A 9,413-nucleotide genomic window follows, 5' to 3' on the forward strand; every position below is an offset into this window, starting at 1 on the left:
AATACAACAGATTTTGAGGCAAGGAATATTGCCAGAGATATCCCTAAACTTATGATCATGAGTTCATGCTGCAATGTTAAATTTTAATATAAACTCACAGAGTATGCTGTAGTCATTCTCCTTCCCATATTTCTAACTCCCTTCTCCCAAACTGAGAAAACTGTCTCCCATTCTCCACAATATAATACTCATTTGCTCAAACCTACACAAAATTACTAACAAATCTCATTATTAAAAGCAAGCCTACTGGGGCAGGAGCCTGGAGCATCTTGTACTGTCAGAAAGTAAGGAAAAACCAACCATCCAAAACCAAGCTGACAAAGGGCAAGAGGAGACAACTGAAAGAGTTCCCAATGGCCGAGGCTAGAACAGTTGAGCAACAAGATGAATAAAGTAGTATGGAATTATAACCCTAAGTATAAAAGAAAAATCCATGAGGCCACAGTGATATGAATAAATGAGTAAATAAGTAAATGAGGGAGAGGACACAAATCTCCCATGCAGAAGAATTAAAATAATACCCACAAATTCTCTTCCTTCAAGGAAGGGAAGATCAGTGTGAGCTTTTCAGTAGTCATCGCCTATCAAAGAATACAAAATGGATATGGGGAGAAAGGAGAAACTTCACAGTCAAGAGACCTGACAAACACTCCTGTGAGGGGGTCTACTTCAACAGTGATAAATCATGTTGATAATAATGTTCTTGATATGCTGTAATGAAGATGGTACTTTAACTTTGTCGTCTTTCTATAATCAGTCCTCCACATGATCCCAGTCTAATCATAAGAAAAACATTGAACAAATGCCAATGGAAAAGTATCTCATAAAATATCTAGTCAGTGTTTTTCAAGCCCACTGAGGTCATTAAATCAAGAAAAGTCTGAAAAATCGGTACAGACAAAAGGAGCCTAAAGAAAAATGACAACCAAACAGAACTTGGATAGGACAATGGAATTTATGCTAAAAAACAATATATACATAAGTAAAGCTAAGAAAATCCAAGCAATCTGTGGACTTTAATTAAGGAAAATAAATCCATATTGGTTCATTAATTATGCCATACTAATTTAAGGTATTACAGTAGTCACTCTTTATTAGCAATTTTCCTTCCCGTGGTTTCAATTACTTGTGGTCAACTACAGACTGAAAATAGGTGAATACAGACAGTAAGATATTTCGAGAGAGAGAAAGCGAGAGAAACACTGTTCACAAAACTTTTATTAGAGTACATTTTTATAATTGTTCCCCTATTGTTCTTAATCTCTTCCTATGCTTCATTTATAAATTAAATTTCATTATAGGTATGCATATATAGGAAAACAAGTACAGATGACCCCCACTTAGAATGGATTAACTTAGTATTTATCAACATTAAAAGGATGCAAAAGAAATATTCATGTAATAGAAACTAACTTCATGGTAAGCTTGAGGAGTATTTATTACATTCATTTTGGCTTGAGATATTTCATCTAAGCATGAGTTTATCAGGATATAAAGCAATCATAAATTGAACAGTATCTGCATATATAGAGTTCAGTACTATTCTTGGTTTCAGGGGTACCCCAGAGATAAAGGGGGGCTTCTTTAATAATAGAGGAAACTGTGAACTATATGGGAAGTCTCAGCACTAAGCTTTCTATTTTTCTGTAGCTCAAAAGCCATTTAAAAAATAATGTCATTACATTATACAACTTAATACTAATTAGATAAATCTCCTTCAACATGAAAAAAATGATTCCTTTTGTAATTCTAAATCTCTTTCTTATTTCTCCCATATATTAAATGGAAATAAATGCCTACCTATTTTCTATATTGAAAGGCACAAACAGCAATGTACCAATGTTCAATATTTATTGAAACAAAGAAATATACATGTATGAGCACATGTATGTATATTATATCCTAGTCCTCTCTACCAAGAAGTCATAATAGTGCCACCAGCACCCACCTTGTGACTTGTTTCTGAATTATACTCTCCTCTGAAAAGTAAAAGTTGTCTCTGGAGAATAGGTTGATTTCAGGGTTCAAATACTTGATGACTGGATCATTCTCCTGCACAAAAAAAGAGAAAGTACTAAAGTATAAAATATGTAAGGCAACTGTTTTTAAGCATTGAACAACAATATAATACTCATTTTCTCAAACCTATACAATGGTAATATAGTACTACAATCCTTAGGAGAAGGAAGACACAGCACATAGAACTCATGATCTTACCACAATCACCAAGACTTTCTATCTGCTACAGAATGAAAAGAAATTCAACAGAGTAAGAGTCTTACTAAGTTAAGGAGGCAAAGATGATGAGGATACTGGAGTGAATTCAAAGAACCCCCCACTGGTCAAATCTGGTTTAAACTGGGCCTCAATATAAATAAGGATATAAACAATTACCCTGATTAAAATAAGAATCTGTGAGTCCATATTGACATAAATAAACTAGTTTTTCCTCACTGTAGGATGAAAGATGATAGAGAAATTGATGGAGTTTTAACTGATAGCAGGTAGATAATATGAAAGATTTACTGCTTAGTGAAGTAAACCAGATTACGAAAGAGAGGCATTGTATGTCTCCACTCAATATATACTGCATATTTGCACTCTATGGCATAAACAGAAAGATTGGAAAGTATAAAAGCATGGAGAGCAACTTTGGATACTGGAAATAGTGTGGGAAGAGGATGGAAAATTGGAAAGGGTGAGAGAGGGAATAAAGGAGGAAAAGAAAGAAGCAAAATATTTAGAGGCACATAAGTGGAAAACTATCTATTGATGATAATGTGTATAGTAGTGTCTTTGACTGGACTAATATACAGTGTATTCATGCTGGGAAAATTCATTTTGTATGCTCTAACGATATATAGAAATTGAATACAGCAATTTTTTCAGGAAAAAAGTAAACATTTGACAGATACAAGAATGGACTGTTATCTGTTGCTCATATATATATATGGCACAACACAACTTTGTTTCCCAGATATTCCTTACAAAAATACTTAACATAAATCTGGCCAAGAAATAACTTCAGACAAAGCAAAATTAAGAGATGTTCTAAAAATAACTGGTCTGTTCTCTTAAAAAAAAAAAGTCAATGTTGGGGAACCAGCAGTTAGCGTAATGGCTATGTCGCTGGACTCCCACGTAGTCGACCGCGGTTCGTGTCCCGGACCCGGTGGCTTAAAACTCACACCGGGCGCATGTGCGTGCGTGCCCAAGATCCCGAGAGGAGAATGGAGGAGAAGGGATTGCGGCGTGACCATCCCCCCTGGGGGGTGATTTCTCGCTTTCTGTCTCTATGTCTCTCTCTGTCTCTCTGGCGAGCGCATGCGCCCTACAGTGAAAATCTCTCAAAAAAAAAAAAAAGTCAATGTCAAGTAAGAATAACAAAAGGCTGAAGGACTCTTACAGGTTGAAACAAACTAAAGGAACATGAAAAGTAAACGCAATGATGATTCTGGATGAGAACCTGAATGGAAGAAGAAAATAGCTATAATAGTCCTATTGGGAGAAGTGATATAATTGGAATATTTTGGTGGATAATAACTGTTTTATCAATACTAAACTCCCAAATTGTGATAATCACCTACAGTTCTGCAAGACAATGTCCTTGTTCTGAATTATGCCAACAATGTCAATGAGCTTGGAAATGGATTCCTACTCAGTCTCCAGATAAAAAACATCTGACACTTTGATTTCAGTCTTAAAAGATCTTAAGCAGAGAACTTAGCCAAGTCTGCACTGGCTTTGACCTACAGAACTGTGTGCCATTAAATGCTTTTGTAAACCATTACATTTGTTGTAATTTGTTATACTGTAATATGAAGGAATGCAACCCACTACTTACCCAACACACACACACACACACACACACACACACACACACACACACTAACCTACTGATGAGTTTTGTGTTACTCTGCTATAACAAAATATTTGATACTGGGTAATTTATAAAGATTAAGAATTTATTTCTTTACTGTTCTGGATGCTGAGAAGCCCAAGGTCAAGGCATTAGCAGCTTCAGTTGTCACAGAGAGTTACTCTGTGCTTCCAAGATGGCACCTTGTTCCTGTGTCCTCCTGCAAGGAGGAATGCTATATCAATGCAAGGCAGAAAACAGAAGGGCAAGTGCCCTAAATACTGGATGAAGCTTCTAGTATAAGAAGTCCTCATGACTTAATCACCTCTGAAAGGCTCCACCTATTAATATCATCACATTGACCATTAAGTTTCAATTGCTGAATTTTGAAGAGGATACATTCAAATCACAGAAGGTATTAGATATGTCTCTAATAAAGAGAGAAAATCAAGAAGTTATGGATCAAAGTCAAGCTGATAGAAAGTCAAGCTAAATAGATAGAAATCAAGATGGTTAAAGCATGATTTCCTTTGAGACTGAATGCTGTGGATAGCATTCAATTCTAAGTGGAATTTCAGTGAGGATAAAGATACTCCCAAAATGAGAGGAGCCAAGTGTATACATTTCTTCTTAATGCTAAACATTTCAAATAAGGCCTCCTGAGAACATGTAAGAGGGTACATTCAATGATACACTTGGGACCGAAGACTTTTAGTGAAGGTAGGAGAGAGAATGGAGATAGGCATAAGAAAGTTTGAATTCAAATGAGAGGCTAATTAACACTATGGTCAAATTAGTTAAGTAAAAGAGATTTTGATTTACACTTTATTTTCTTCCCAGGTGTTCAAAATATCTCATAGCTGGTATTGTACTTTCTTCATGGAAATCTTGTATTCATTCCTTCTTAAGAATCTAGTTTTAAAAATTCTCTCAGTTGACCATAGGATGAAATCCAAAGCTCTTTCTTGGGCAAATAAATTTTACACCAACTTACTTTTCATCTTGCCTCACATTCGTACTCTTTTCTACCCTCACTGTGTAGTTTCACATCATAGCAGATATCCTTTTCCAGGGATGACCTTGATTAGTACCTTTGTGCCATTTTTGAAGATAATAGCTCTTTGTCTGAAATGCCCTTCTCAATGTTATCATCCTGGAAAATCTTCACTTATCATTCACAATGCAGGCACTAGAGGTTGTGATTTGCATCAGGTCTCCTGGAGAGAGATGGTTCCAAGTGCGAAATGATTCCTCTTTGCTCCTAGTTTTTTATGCTACCCATTCTAGATTAGATGGCTACACACAGCAGGGATGTTACACAAAAGCAGTTAGAAATTCCATCTTAGCATGTTTTGAAAATTGGTAACAAAAATGAATAAATAAGGATCTAAATGAGTGAAGTAAAAAGACAATATTGGGATAAAGACTGTAGATGGTAAGTTGAGTTTTGATCATCCAATCTTCCAGAACATTTAGCTTTGATGCAGAAAAGTTAAAGATTTATTCCAGCTAATGTAACATATTCTTCTATCGAGATGACTTACTATTTCTCAATTCTCTTTTTATAAACAGCTTTACTGAGATATAGTTCACATACTGTTTAACTTGTACAATTCAATGATTCTCAGCACATGCAGAGTAATGCAAACATCACTGTGTAATTATAGAAGATTCTCAATTTCCTTTTGTGCTTATCATTGATCCTACTGCATGCTTTTTATTCATTCATTCATTTGCATATATTTAGCCATACAATGCATATTATGGGGATATCATGATAATTAACAGATGATCTGTTGTCAAAGAGATCCCGAGAGAAGCAGACCTGTACAGAAGCAATTCCAAATCAGGATGGTAAGTCATATAATGGGCAAATGGGTTGCTATAAAAGAATACATGTTGGATACTCAACTTACTTATGATGGTCAAGTAAGTGATTCTGGAAAGAAATTAATCTAGGGGAGATATGAAGAGTAAGATGGTGGTGGTCAGGTGAAGATAGAAATGGGGGAACCAGCAGTTAGCGTAATGGTTATGTCGCTGGACTCCCACGTAGTCGACCGCGGTTCGCGTCCCAGACCCGGTGGCTTAAAACTCACGCCAGGCACGTGTGCGTGGGTGCCCAAGATCCCGAGAGGAGAATGGAGGAGAAGGGATTGCGGCGTGACCATCCCCCCTAGGAGGTGATTTCTCGCTTTCTGTCTCTATGTCTCTCTCTGTCTGTCTGGCGATCGCACGCGCCCTATAGTGAAAAACTCTCAAAAAAAAAAAAAAAAGATGGAAATGGGAACATGGATGAGGCATTCAAAGAAGAGAGTTCTGGGACCAGCAGTTAATGTCTATGTCGCTGGACTTCCATGTAGCCAACTGCGGGTTGAGTCCTGTACTCGGTGGCTTAAACTCATGCTGGGTGCGTGTGCGCACATGCCCAAGATCCCAAGAGGAGAGTGGAGGAGAAGGGATTGCAGCGTGGCCATCCCCCCAGGGGGTGATTTCTCGCTTTCTGTCTCTCTCTGGCGAGCACACGCGCCCTATAGCAAAAACCTCTCAAAAAAAGAAAAAGAAGAGAGTTCCAGGGATAAAGAATGGCATTCGTTAAGACCAAGAGTAAGATGGACATGAACTGATGGGGCTAAAATATGTCTAGCCTTTTCTGCCTATTGAAATTCAAGTTTTTTTGTTTTTTTGCTTTTTTTTTAAAGAGAGAGTTTCGCTATAGAAGCAAGCACTTGCCACTTGCCAGAGAGACAGTCAGAAAGCAAGAAATCACCCACCAGGGGGGATGGTCATGCCACAGTCCTTTTTCCTCTGTTCCCCTCTCAGGATTTTGGGCATGCATGCACACATGCCAAGTGTGAGCTTTAAGCCACCTGGTCCGGGACTCAAATTACAGTTGATTATATGGGAGTCCAGCACTGTAACCATTATGACACCTGCTGGTCCCCCAAATTATCCTTTTTTACATGCATATTTATAGCAACTTTCTTGGTAATTTTCAAAAACTGGATACAACTCAAATGTCTACTGAGCAGTTGGTTGGGGGCAGGAACAGGCTGAGAGGGTGTTCTGGGGTGGGTTCAGGGAGGCAATAGGAGAAGAGGCGTGCAGGAGCTGGGTGAAGGAACACATGAGGTCAGAACAGACTTAGAGTTCAGGGTACATCAGGGTGAAGTTGGGGAGAGGTTGGGGGCTGAGGGGGACAGAGCCATCTAAAGTACTCAGCAGGCCACTAGCTGAGAGATGAGGGTGAGAGTGTGAGGCCAGAATAATTTCTTCAGGGAAAAAGCCAACTAAGATGTAATAAAGGAAGGGCAGTGGTAAGAATCCCAGATTCGGGTAAAAAGTAGATAAATTCATTAGGATGATGGGAGGAAGATCTTGAAGAGACCACCACGTGCTAAGACAGAAGGGAGGAGGTGACAGGAATGGATGCTGAGGGGACAGTAGAGAGAAGCTGAGAGGAAGATTTCAAGAGAGATTGGATGAGATGCCAGGAAGCTGGTTTTCCTGCCCAGAGACGTAGGCTGCCTGGAGTCCGAGGCTTCCTGGGGAGGCAGCTAGTCCTGTATGCTGCCCTGCTCATCTGGGCCAAGTCCTGGGTCTTCCCTTTACTGGGGAAGGACCCAGGCATCATGGCTTGGTGGGGTCTGGATGGGCTTCCCCAGTGCCTTGCCAAGCCCTGAAGAGAACTCTGGAGATATGGCTCAGGGACCCTGCACTGAGTACCTCCTTTCTCACCTCTGGCCAGGACCTGCAGGGACTGTAGAAACTTGAGGAGGACGGAGAACTTGGATGGCTGGAGACAGAATCTGGAGCCTTCAAATAAGGAGGAAATGTTTCTACCTTCAGGTTCCAGCTGGCTGATTCCCCCTCCCACCTCAAAGCTCCGCCCTTTTCAGCCCTGTCAAGAATGGCCCCACCTGGGTCTCAGTCATTCCTTTGGTCCAGTCCCTGCCCCATCAATATGTCGGCTAGAAACTCAGAGAGGCAGCTACAAACCCAGAGACCTCAAATGACCATGTGGGAATGGGATGTTTCTAGTGATGGGGAGGAGCCAGAGCATAGTCAGGTCTCTGGGGCTGCAGGGGTCACAGGCCCTGAGCCAGTAGGCTGAGCTGATTGCTCAGTAACTCCAAGAGCCAAGATGGAAGAGGCTGCGGCTTGGCTTTCCAGCCTCAGCAACCACCTCAGCTACACGGTCTGCAAAGTCCACACCATTCAGGGCCTGATGGCTCGAAAACTGGCCCTTGCTCAGCTGCACCAGGAGAGCTGCCCCACACCCTCATCCTGACTCCTACCAGCCACAGATGTGAGCCTGGAGTTGCAGCAGCTGCAGGAAGAACACAACCACCTGGACAAAGAACTGCAGCTGAGCACCCACCTCATCCAGCAGGAGGTGGGCCGGACACAGGAACAAGGGAAGACAGAGCAAGGTGGCCCAGCAGCTGGAGCAAGAGCTGCAGCAGGCCCAGGAGTCCCTGGCCAGTGTGGAGCTGCAGCCGGAGCAGTGTGCCAAGGCCAGAAGGAGAGCACAGAGGAGGCGGCCAGTTTGTGGTAGGAGCTGACCCAGCAGCAGGAGGTCTACCGGCAAGCTCTGCAAGAGAAGGTGGCCGAAGTGGAAGCCCAGCTCTAGGAACAGCTGTCGGACATGGAGAAGAGATTGACCGAGGCTCAGAGAGAGCACGCCGAGGCTGTGGTCCCCCGGCGCCAGGTCCAGTGCAAAGTCATGGGGGGAAAAGCAACTGGACCAGGAGCTCAGGGGCCTGTAGGACAACACCTGGAAGGGGGAAGGGCAGTGGCTGATCCGATGAGTGCAGGAACTGGAGAAGGACAAGAACCTCATGCTGGCTACCTTGCACCAGGAGGGTCTCCTCTCCCATTATAACCAGCAGCGACTGTTGGCAGCTCTTTCCTCCCTGCCAGATAAGAAGTCATTGGAGTCTAGCCCCCCGGGCTCTGGAGTCCTCAGGTCTGGTTCCTCCGATGACAGCTCTGCCCACCAGAGCATCCCTAGTAGGGTCCCTCTCTGTCCTGCTGGATGACCTGCAGGGTCTGAGTGAGGTCATTGCCAAAGAGGAAGCTGTCTGTCAAGGAAACAATTGGAACTCCCCACTGCTGTCCACCGCTGAGCCGCCAAGCAGCCTGGAGCCCAGGGACAGTCAGCCTGGGAGGGTCAGAGCAGTGGGGCACGGGCCACCCAGTCCTCTTCCCCGGTAGCCTGGCCTTTTGGGGACACCAGTTACCACCACGTCTGAATTCTCCTGCACTAAATAAAGATGGCCATGGAGGAAAAAAATAAAATAAAAGACCACCATCAGATGAATGAATGAATGAACAGTGTCATGCTCATACAATGGAATACTCTCTAGCAACTTAAGGAAATAAACTATTGGTACACACAACATGGAATGAATAAAGCCTGATCAAAAAAAGAGAAAACACTGCATTATTATTATCTGTATAAAATTCTAGCTAATGCAAATTGATCTATTGTGACAGGATGTATCAGGTGTTGCCAGGGGATAAGGAGTGGATGGTGGGAAGGAATTACAAA

At 41.9% G+C, this 9,413-nt stretch overlaps 1 pseudogene; it reads left to right on the top strand.

The window, feature by feature from the left end:
• Window positions 1-7,341: 7,341 nt before the first annotated feature.
• LOC102502719 (coiled-coil alpha-helical rod protein 1 pseudogene) lies at window positions 7,342-9,076 on the top strand (annotated as a pseudogene).
• The last annotated feature ends 337 nt before the right edge of the window (window positions 9,077-9,413 follow it).

Source organism: Tupaia chinensis, unplaced genomic scaffold (assembly GCF_000334495.1).
Source record: "Tupaia chinensis unplaced genomic scaffold, TupChi_1.0 Scaffold000017_1, whole genome shotgun sequence".
Lineage (NCBI taxonomy): Eukaryota > Metazoa > Chordata > Mammalia > Scandentia > Tupaiidae > Tupaia > Tupaia belangeri.